General features: G+C 35.5%; 1 pseudogene; it reads right to left on the bottom strand.

Annotated features, from left to right (window-relative positions):
- Positions 1-2,619: 2,619 nt before the first annotated feature.
- LOC144581920 (polyubiquitin pseudogene) lies at positions 2,620-3,163 on the bottom strand (annotated as a pseudogene).
- Between the last annotated feature and the right edge of the window lie 8,635 nt (positions 3,164-11,798).

The following is an 11,798-nucleotide window of genomic DNA, read 5'->3' as shown; positions in this document are numbered from 1 at the left end:
AGGTTCATCCATGTCCCTACAAAGGACACGAATTCATCGTTTTTGATGGCTGCATAATATTCCATGGTGTATATGTGCCACATTTTCCCAGTCCAGTCTATCATTGATGGGCATTTGGGTTGGTTCCAGGTCTTTGCTGTTGTAAACAGTGCTGCAATGAACATTTGTGTGCATGTGTCCTTATAATAGAACGAGTTATAATCCTCTGGATATATACCCAGTAATGGGATTGCTGGGTCAAATGGAATTTCTATTTCTAGGTCCTTGAGGAATCGCCACACTATCTTCCACAATGGTTGAACTAATTTACACTCCAGCAGTGTAAAAGTGTTCCTATTTCTCCACATCCTCTCCAGCATGTGCTGTCTCCAGATTTTTTAATGATCGCCATTCTAACTGGCATGAGATGGTATCTCAATGTGGTTTTGATTTGCATCTCTCTAATGACCAGTGATGATGAGCATTTTTTCATGTTTGTTGGCCTCATGTATGTCTTCTTTTGTAAAGTGTCTGTTCATATCCTTTGCCTACTTTTGAATGGGCTTGTTTTTTTCTTGTAAATCTGTTTTAGTTCTTTGTAAGTTCTGGATTATCAGCCCTTTGTCAGATGGGTAAACTGCAAAAAATTTTTCCCATTCTGCTGGTTGCTGATTCACTCTAGTGACCATTTCTTTTGCCGTGCAGAAGCTGTGGACTTTGATTAGGTCCCATTTGTCTATGTTCGACAAAAACAAACAATGGGGAAAGGATTCCCTGTTTAATAAATGCTGTTGGGAAAACTGGCTATGTGCAGAAAGCAGAAACTGAACCCCTTCCTAACAGCTTACACTAAAATTAACTCCAGATGGATTAAAGACTTAAACATAAGACCTGGCACCATAAAAACCCTAGAAGAAAATCTAGGCAAAACTATTCAGGACATAGGAGTAGGTAAGGACTTCATGACCAAAATGCCAAAAGTATTGGCAAGAAAGAAATTTTTTAAAAAACACCCAGTATTCAGAGTTCTTTGCAGACACCACATTCATTGTTACAAAATGTCTTTGGTATATCATGACTTTCATAAAGACTGAATATTTAAGTAGTTCTGTGCAACTGTGTAGCATATATAACCAAGACCGCCACACTTCAGCCTCTCCTGATGTTTAACCATGAAGGAGCATCTTCACCTGTTCCTTGCAATCCTAGCTGCGCAGGTACAAAGAGGAGAAGATAGTTCTGCATGAAAACAACATAAATGAAACTACCAAGCAAACTCTTTCCTCTGCACCAGTCTATACAGCACCCAATTTTTTCTCTGTATTTACATTTGTACTCTAAACCTTTCTACAAGGATAGGACCCCAATGCCTGAAACTCATCAGATTTACTACCAAAGCATTGATCTTTCTCTTTCCTAGTACCTCCTCTGTTTTCTAGTTCAGGTAATTATAGCAATATCTGTCTACCGTCTTCACTTTCTTCCCCTTCTTTATTCTCCAAATTCAGATGGTGGTCATCTTTTTCCACTTTTTTTCATCTTTTTCCACTTTCTACTCCTCTTACTTTGACCCTAATTCACTTTCAACATCCCTTCCCAGAAAAGTTACCCAAACTTCACAAGTGAGTCTCACAGCATCAACTGTCTCCTATTTTATTGCCTCCTTCATATACTGCCACAGTCTGCTTTCTGAATCCTAGATTTGATCATATCAGTTCCCTGTTTGGAAGCTCTCATAGATTTTTCATTGTTTATAGCACAATTTCCTTGGAAAATTAGGTTTGGTTTCTGCTAGGAGGTTTAAAACAGTTGGGAAAGAAGGAATGAAAGAAGACATAGAAAAGTATAAAAATATTTCAAAATGTGCAACTGTGTAGAAAATGAAAGTATTTTTACTTCATTTGGCTTTGCAGGGTTTTTTAATGGACTTATTGTACAAAACAATACATTTAAGAAATAAGACAATATATAAGAAAATGTACCTATCTGCTTATAGTTTTCAAAAATAAGAAAGAATAAATCAGAAACTAATATAATTAGTTATGTGCAAGGGATAAAATGGAGATTAGATCAAAGAGTGAGCTTTTCTTAATTTGCTAACTGTATAGTGGTTATGTAAGAGAATATCCTTGTTCTTAGGAAATACATACTAAACTATTAATAGGTAAAGGAACATGGTATATGTGATCTCGCAAATGGTTCTCATAAAAATAATAACTGTATATGAATATGCATATGTATATGTATACGCATATGACTAGAGAGAGAAAATAAAGCCAATTTGTCATGATGTTAAAAACTGGTCAATCAAGGGTAAAAAGTCATTTCATTTTTCTTTACAGACCATCTATCACTTGCCACTGAGGACAAATTAGAAGCCATTATCCTCAATTCTAATCTCTATTTCTAATCACTGATGAACTTGAACCCCTGTGAGTTTGGTAGTAATTCCGGAACAAGAAAGATTGGCAGTGCTGGAGTAAAGTTCTTCATCTCTTGACCGTGGGTTTGTAGCATTTGTTTAGCAAGTGGTTATGTTTTGCATATTTACTTTGTCTGGGGGGGACGGGGTGGCAGGAATGCAACAACTTTATTGAAAGAAAAGTGCAATGAGATTTGTTGAAATCTTAAAGGGGAAATTCACATAACCCCCGTCAAGCGCAGGACTAAGTGCAGGGTGGACTTTCTGGATGTTGTAGTCAGATAGGGTGCACCCATCTTCCAGCTGTTTACCAGCAAAGATCCATCTCTGCTGGTCAGGAGGGATGCCTTCTTTGTCCTGGATCTTTGCCTTGATGTTTTCAATAATGTCACTGGGCTGGACCTCGAGGAGTGATGGTCTTAATGGTCAGGGTCTTCACAGAGATCTGCACCCCACCCCAGAGACACAGGACCAGGTGCAGGATGGACTCTTTCTGGATGTTGTAGTCAGACAGGGTGCGCCCATCTTCCAGCTGCTTTCCCAGCAAAGATCGATCTCTGCTGGTCAGGAGGGATGCCTTCCTTGTCCTGGATCTTTGCCTTGATGTTCTATGGTGTCACTGGGCTCGACCTCAAGGGTGATGGTCTTGCCAGTCAGGGTCTTCACGATCTGCATTGTCAAGTGGCGATGATAGCAACTCACAAAGAAGAAAGGCGGCTTCACTCCCGGCTGCCATGGAACTCGCATATTTACTTTTTGATGGATGTGTTGCAGATAGTAAATAGTTATTGTAAGCTGTTTTAAGATTTATAGCCTGGCTTCTCATGTATGCTCTTGGGAAATGAAGTGTTTCTGAGTTTTAATTTCCTCATCTGCAGGATAAAAGCAGTTGAGTGATCACTAGATTACATCTCTAAGGTCCTTTCTTCAAAAAAATCTGTTCCACATTTTACTTTTCAATCTTCTTTTTAATGCAGAAGAAATTCAGTTTTCTCACCCACAGCATATCTGTATTATGAGTGGAAAACATATTTGTTCATGATTGAGGTGAAGTAAGAGTGTTATACTTGTTCCTTTCTACATAATTTGAATTTCTTAATTGAGCCTAGAATTGAAAGAACTGTATTATAACTAGGACTCTAAAAATAGTAACTCATGCCTAAGATTGCTTGCATTCTTACAAGTAAAAGAAAATTGTTGAAATAATTGATTTGTTGCCAGTCAAATGTTTTTAATTTTTTATGATTCCTCAGCACTGGGCTGCATGGTCATTGTTACACAGGTTTGCTGAAGTGAAAATATGGCATTTGCTAAGAAAAGAAAAAAGAAGAATTCAGCATCCTGAAGGAGTGATGTACACAACAGATGATTTATACAATCTTTCCAATGGTCATCAGCGTTTGTTTTGTAAATTGTTGAGAAAATAATATAAAAGAATGAATAAATCAGAAATTTATAATTAGTTATATGCAAGGAGTAAAATGGAGATTATATCAAAGTGTTAGCTTTGTATTTCCCCATCCTTTTCTTTTCCTGGGAGAACTGAAAAGGACTGAACACAAATACAGCCGAGAAGTGCCCATGGGGTAATAATGTGACAGACATTGAGTCTTATTGGGATTCACAGGGTCTGAGGTTTTAGACGACAGAATTTCACACAATACGTCCTAATAGCTGCAGGTCTGCCTTGAGAAATCAACAGATCAGCATTTTATTTCCCTTTTCATGATACTCTTACAGATCGTGGAGTCCTCTACCTTATCTAGAGAGGTTACCTTAGAAAAAAATTAATACTTATTTTAAGTTTAATTCATGTATTCAATATACTTGTATTAAGTACTTATTATACTTAATACTATATACTTAAGTATTTGTTGTTCTATGAATCACAAGACAGATTTCTTTTCTCAGGAAAAAATATGAAACATTTTACACTTTAATCATGATTTGTTTAAATGAAAAGAAGACAATTTGTGGTGATTAAAATTTTGTACTATCGTATTTTTAGAGTGAAAGGAATATGTATAAATGAGAAAATGCCAAAAACATAATTTTTTATTATTATACTTCAAGTTCTGGGATAAGTATGGAGTATGTGCAGGTGCGTTACATAGCTATACATGTGCCATGGAGGTTTCCTGCACTCATCAACCTGTCATCTACATTAGGTATTTCTCCTAATGCTATCCTTCCCCTAGCTCCCCATCCCCTACAGGCCCCCATGTGTGATGTTGCCTTCCCTGTGTTCTTGTGAAGAACATAATTTTTTAAACAAATAATTTGTATTCTTCTTGGAGACTTTTGGAGAATAGTCTCAAAAAATATATCGACAATCTTGCTTTCTTCCAAAACATGTTCTTAGCATTTTCACATATATTGTAATTTACCTAGTCATGTTTAAAAGCTTCCATGTTAAAAATTGAACATGTATTTCCAAGGATCTGTGGGATCAGTATCTTAGAATACTACAGTTTTACCAAAAATATTTTTATTTCCTGCTTTGACATCCAGGCAACTTCAAGGTTTTAGGATTCAGACATGTAGCTGGTGTTGACAACATTGTTAATCTTCCTACACAGACATTCAAGGGAAAATTATTAAGGTAAAGTAGGAAAAAGTAGTGTCATTTTAAAAAATTAATTTTACTCAAATAACATTGTCACTCTCTAAATGCCAAAGTCTTCTTTGTAAAAGCCCAATAATTTGTTGACCATTAAGCAGTTTTTGCTTTCTGAAATATTCTGTATGTGTCTTTGAAAGAGAAGACAACATTATTTGTAAAGTATGGCTTAATGCATTCATGTTTTGCTATAATAATTTATTTTGGAGTCAAGTATAAATTGTGATTGATATTATTACATAAAACCAGTGTTGTATATTAGAACAAGCTCTACATCAAAAGTGGAAATCATATATTCAAGTCAGTTAAAACTCATCCATTTTAAGAAATCTCTTTAGGGAGACTACCCTCATTAATTTTAAACAGTCTCGAACTCAATAATAAAATGACAAATTACTCAATTTAAAAAATAGGCAAAAAATCTGAGTAGATCTTCCTCCAAAGAAGACACATCAATTGCCAATAAACACATGGGAAGATGTTCACCTAATTAGCTATCAGAGAAATATAAATCAAAACCTCAGTGAGACCACTCCCTTGTTCCCATTTGTATGATTATAATCACAAAAAAAAACACATCATGACAAGGATTTTCAAGGATGTGAAGACATTGTGAAACTCATACATTGTTGGTGGGAATGTCAAATGGTGCAGCTACCCTGGAAAACAGTTTGGCAGCTTCTCAGAAGGTTAAACACTGAGTTGCCATGATCCATGTATTCCACTGCTAGGTGTATACCCATGAGAAATGAAAACATGTCCATACAGAAACTTGTATTGGAATTTTCATAGGAGAATTATCCATATTAGCCAAAAACGTGGCAATAACTCAAATGTCTATTGTTGAATGGATAGATAAAATGTGATATAAATACACACAATGGAATGCTATTCACCAATTAAAAAAAAAGAAATACTGATACACGCTAAAATAGGAATAACCATGAAAACACCACTACATGAAAGATGCCAGCCACAAAAGACTATACAGTGTATAATTCTAGTCAGGTAAAAGTTCCAAAACAGGCAATTTAGACAGATAAAAAGTAAATTAAAGATTTCCTAGGTCTGTAGCTGAGACCAGGGAAGGATGGTGAGCAACCACTGATGGGTACTGTATAGGATTTTATGATTTTATTTGGGGGTGACAAAAAGGTTCTAAAATTGACTGCAGTGATGTTTACACAAGTCTATGACTCTACTAAAAGCCATTGAGTTGTACACTTTAAGTGGGTGAATTACATGGTGTATGAAATTATATCTCAGTGAAACTTTAAAAATGTCAAAATTAGAGAACGTTCAGAAAATGCAATTGTGCTATTTTAGTACATGTATTATCTCAAGAATATTGAAAAAGAACTGTTAAATGAAGAACCATTGAAGTTGTTTTAAAATGTATAAGATTCACTTATAATCAATATACTCATTGAATAAAAATTACTTTATTTAAAAGCTAAAAATGATATAATTTTATCCTTTAAAAAAATTAAGAATTTTCTAAGACAGTACACTATTAATTTGTTACCTACACTCTTTTCCCAGAATTATTTAATAATTATTAGTTTAATGAAGCCAGATTCAACACAAAATTTCATATAGTTTGTAGTCTATGTTACTGGAGATCTATGGGGAAAAAATTTCTAAATTCCTATTTAAATATTAAATTAATTGCGAGCCTATTCTCTAAAGTTAATGTTACAGCATTGCAATTAGGATACTATTACCAAAAATATTAGAAACCCACCATATTCTTGGATAAAATTCTAAATATATCCTAGTAATTACCGATGTTAAAAATCTTTTAAGAAAAATAAGTAGTGTGATGCAGCCATAAAATATAATAAGATAATATCCTTTGCAGTAACATGGATGGATCTGGAGGCCATTATTCTAAGCAAATTAATACAGGAATAGAAAAACAAATACCACATGCTCTCACTTACAAATGGACGCTCAACACGGAGTGTGCATGGACACAAAGAAAGGAACAATAGCTACTGGGACCTACTGAGGGTGGAGGTGGGGAGGAGAGTGAGAATTGAAAAGCTATCTATCTGGTACTATGCTGATTACCTGGGTGACAAAATGATCGGTACACTAAATCCCTGCGACATGCAATTTACCTATGTAACAAACCCGCCCGTGTACTCCTAGAGCCTAAAATAAAAGTCAGAAAAAAATACAGAAATAAATATAAATAGTGTGAATTAGAGAACTTAATTATTTGATTCAAATACGTTGGTTATGCTTTATAAATAATAATGTTCTGCCAACTTAGCTTCATCTAAATTTTGCTACAAACAAAATGAAAGAAAAATTAACTTCGTTCCAAGAAATTATTAGAAAAAGAGGAGCTTCTTGGCCACATGTGATGTTGAAAGCATCTTTGTCTATTTGCAGTTCTCGACTGAATAAATGTCAGATCAAGAATGGTCACTTCAGGGCTGGGCGCGTTGGCTCAAGCCTGTAATCCCAGCACTTTGGGAGGCCGAGGCGGGTGGATCACGAGGTCAAGAGATCGAGACCATCCTGGTAAACATGGTGAAACCCCGTCTCTACTAAAAATACAAAAAAAAATAGCTGGGCACGGTGGCGCGTGCCTTAATCCCAGCTATTCGGGAGGCTGAGGCAGGAGAATTGCCTGAACCCAGGAGGCGGAGATTGCGGTGAGCCGAGATTGTGCCATTGCGCTCCAGCCTGGGTAACAAGAGTGAAACTCCGTCTCAAAAAAAAAAAAAAAAAAAAAAAAGAATGGTTACTTCAGAGACAGCCCATGACAGCTCTTCAATACTGTCACATAACTGCTTGAGAGGAAGCAGAGGAATCTGCGAAGAGTGAGTGAGATAGATAAAGCAAAAATTGAAAGCGCGTCAGTAACCAAACAAAAGAAATAAAAACTAAAGAAACTAAACAGGACACTGAATTTCCCCTTAAAAGGGGGAAAAAAATCTACAGTTTTCACACACACAAAAAAATGGGGCTAGATGGAAAAGTGTGGGCTTATGAGTTTATTCTAACCATTTATTCAGTCCAGAATTGCAAATAGACAAAGACACTTTCAACATCACATGTGACCAAACCACTCTTCTTTTTCTAATAATTTCTAGGAATAAGATTGATTTTTCATAAATTTATTTTATTCACAAATTTTTCAATAAATTCATAAAATTTATTCATAAATATTTCAATAAATCTTACTTTTTATAGCAAAATTTATAGGCTGAGGCAGGAGGATTGCTGGAGTCAGCAACATAGTGAAATCCTGTCCCTAAAAAAAAAAAAAAGAAAGAAAGAAAGAAAGTGAAAATATTACAAACAAACAAAACTCTTTTTTTTCTTTTTTTGAGACAGTCTCACTCTGCTGCCCAGGCTAGAGTGTAGCGTCACGATCTCTGCTCACTGCAACCTCCACCTCCTGGGTTCAAGTGATTCTCCTGCCTCAGCCTCCTGAGTACCTAGGATTACAGGCACGTGCCGCCACACCCAGCTAACGTTTGTATTTTTAGTAGAGACGGCATTTTACCATGTTGGTCAGGCTAGTCTCAAACTCCTGACCTCAGGTGATCCACCTGCCTTGGCCTCCCAAAGTGCTGGGATTACAGGCATGAGCCACACACCCTGCCAACAAAACTCTTTTAAAAAAACAAGCAAATAAATAAATCATGAAGAGATTTATTTCATTCAAAATTTGCTTTATCAAAGACTACAAATCATTCACAAACACTTAACTCATGGATAATTTCTATAGTGACACAGAAAATCCAAAAAGGAAACAGTTTTTATTGGTTCTTAACCCATATAATGGACAAAACTGTCTAGAATAGTGGTTACAATTCAGACTATGGATGACCGCAAGCAATTCTATAAGAAAAATGATTGGTAAGAAAATGATAGCTCAGGGTGTGGTATCTCATGCCTGTAATCCCAGCACTTTGGGAGGCTGAAGCAGGTGGACTACTTGAGCCCAGGAGTTAAAGACCAGTCTGGGCAGCATGGCCAAACCCTGTCTCTATCAAAAAAAAAAAAGAAAATACAAAAACCAGATAGGATGGTGGTGCACACCTGGAATCCCAGCTACTGAGGAAGCTGAGGCATGAGGATCACTTAAGCCTGGGAAGTTGAGGCTATAGTGAGTTGGGATTGCACCCCTGTACTCCTGCCTGGGTGACAGTGAGACAAAGAAGGAAGGGAGGGAGGAAGGAAGAAAGGGAGGAAGGGAGGAAGGGAGGAAGGAAGGAAGGAAGGGAAGGAGGGAGGGAGGGAGGGAGGGAGGGAAGGAGCGAGCTCACAATATTCTCAAGCAGTAAACCACACATATATTGAAACATTCATGAATTGCTATACAAAATAATACTTCTATATTTCTTAAAGTGTTGACCATATTGAGAAAAATTGTTGATTACGTCCTGTTCTTTTAACAGGTTTAATATGACCCACTGTGGTTGAATGACATCAACATGTTGCTATTTATTTATGTACATATCCCTAAAAAGATAGTTTATGAAACTAAACATATGTGTAAACTTTTTTGTTTACATGTTTGTCTATACACACAAGGAATAAAATGTATTATTGCAGGGCACTGATGAAATGCTGTTTGACTCTAGTTGCTCCTAACTATTACTAAAAAAATTACTACTACTCTTTATACTTCCATTCTCTTTCATTTAGTGCAAAGAAAATTGCTGGGCTATTTTGTGCCACCAACATAGCCCTTCCTAACTGGAAGAATTGCTATAATTATGCTGACTCATCTTTAGATTTCTCCAGCCCATATCCCCTTTCTACATTGGAAAGCAAAGGCAGAATATGAAGAATGGATTCTTTAAGTTGAGGCACTGTGCAGTTCTCTCTACTCTCCATCCCACCTCTAACACCCCTGCGCAAGGTAAGAGGACTGCAACTCTGCTATTTTCTTACAGGAGTCCCAGTTACACTACCTATGAGCAGATAGGATTTAGTGGATTATTCCACTCTTTCATTAGCCACTGAAAGTGAAAATAGCCAAGGGCCAGAGTTAAGAACTAGCCTATATTTTCCCTGTCATTATTCTACGGTGCTCAATGTAATCAGGATTCTCCTTATTAGGAATAATTTGTACTAATTAAAAGGATAGTAAGCTTAATCCTCTTATTACTTACTACATTCTAAATGTTAGGTTGTAAAAGCTGATCAATTATATCAGACACTTTAATAGAGTTTGTTGAAAGCAGAGACATTCGGTTCATCTCTTTTGTGATATATTTCTTCATCCAAAAGATATTTACTGGGTTATTTTTTAAATCCATTACACTACCTACTGCCCTCACAAAGAAAGCTAATAGTAGCCAAAAAAAAAAGTAGATTTCCATGGTATTAGGAATGCATTGTTAGAATAAATATAAAAAGAGAACTCAAAAAACAAATAAGAGAAGTCAACAAAAAAAACCAAGGAAGGCAGAGAATAAAAAACAAAACCACTGAAGATCAGAAGAAAGATTCTACCTTTAAAAAAGTGAGTTGAAAAATTATAGAAACTTTGATATGGGAAATAATTCAATTCAGACATTTTATTAATATGTAATAATTATAAACATTTGTACTTTTAAAAGATTTTTCATGCATTTACTTATATGCATTTAATCCTCACAGCCCATACAGAGTGGCATATGTATACACCCATGAAGCTTATCACCACAATCAAAATATTGTTTCCATCACTCCTAAATGTGTAATTCCTTTCACATACTCCCCCTACAGAGGTAAACACTAATTTCTTTTATGTCACTATAGATTAGTATGCATTCTCTAGAATTATATGTAAATGGAATTATAAAGTGTGCATTTATTTTCTATACGGTTTCTTCCCCTAAGCCTAATTGTCTTGAAATTCATCCATTTTAGTCTTTGTATTAATAGTTTATTACATTTTGTTGCTCAGTCACGTTACATCACCACTTGTTTACCCATTCACCTGTTGATTGACATTTGGGTTGTTTCCAGTTTCTGGTTATTACAAATCAAGCTGCTATGACCATTTGCATACAAGTCTTTGAGTAATTCTCTTGGGTAGATACCTAGGAACAGAATGACGATCATATGGTAGTTGCACATGTAAATTTTAAAGATACTGTCAAACTATTTTCCAAAGTAGCCCTATCATCTTACAGTCTCATCATCAGCATATAGGTATTAAGTTCCTCCACATCCTTGCCCAGACCTTGCATGGTCAGTTTTTTCAATTTTGGTCATTTCTGCATGGTCTGTAGTGACTTCTCATTGTGGTTTTAATTTGCACTTGCTAAATGATTAATGAGTGAACACCTTTTTACGTGTTTATTTGCCATTTGTAAATCTTTAAGTCTTTTTTCCATTTTTGATTGGGTTAGTTCTTTATTATCATTATTATTATTATTGAGTTTTAAGAGTTATTTATATATCCTAGATACAATCCTTGTATTTTCTTGTATTACTCTTTCACAGATTGTGCTTTTGCTGATATGTTATATCTAGAATTTTTGTCCCTAACACAAGATATAAGATTATCCTCTCTTTTTACATCTAGAATTATTATCATCTTAGATTGATCAGTTAGGTCTGTAATTCATTTTGAGTTAACTTCTATATGTAATTAAATATAGTATGAATCAAAGTATATGGGGTTTTGCACATTTGTTTTTGTACATGGATATACCCTTGTTCCAACATCAGTTGTAAAGACCTTTCACCTTCATCAAAAATGTATTGTCCACGTATATATGAGTTATATTTCTGGATGCTATTCTTTTCCATTGATCT

The sequence above is a fragment of the Callithrix jacchus genome, chromosome 3, assembly GCF_049354715.1.
Source record: "Callithrix jacchus isolate 240 chromosome 3, calJac240_pri, whole genome shotgun sequence".
Classification (NCBI taxonomy): domain Eukaryota; kingdom Metazoa; phylum Chordata; class Mammalia; order Primates; family Cebidae; genus Callithrix; species Callithrix jacchus.
Note: the sequence above shows the minus strand (reverse complement) of the source record. Positions and strands in the feature narration are given on the sequence as shown.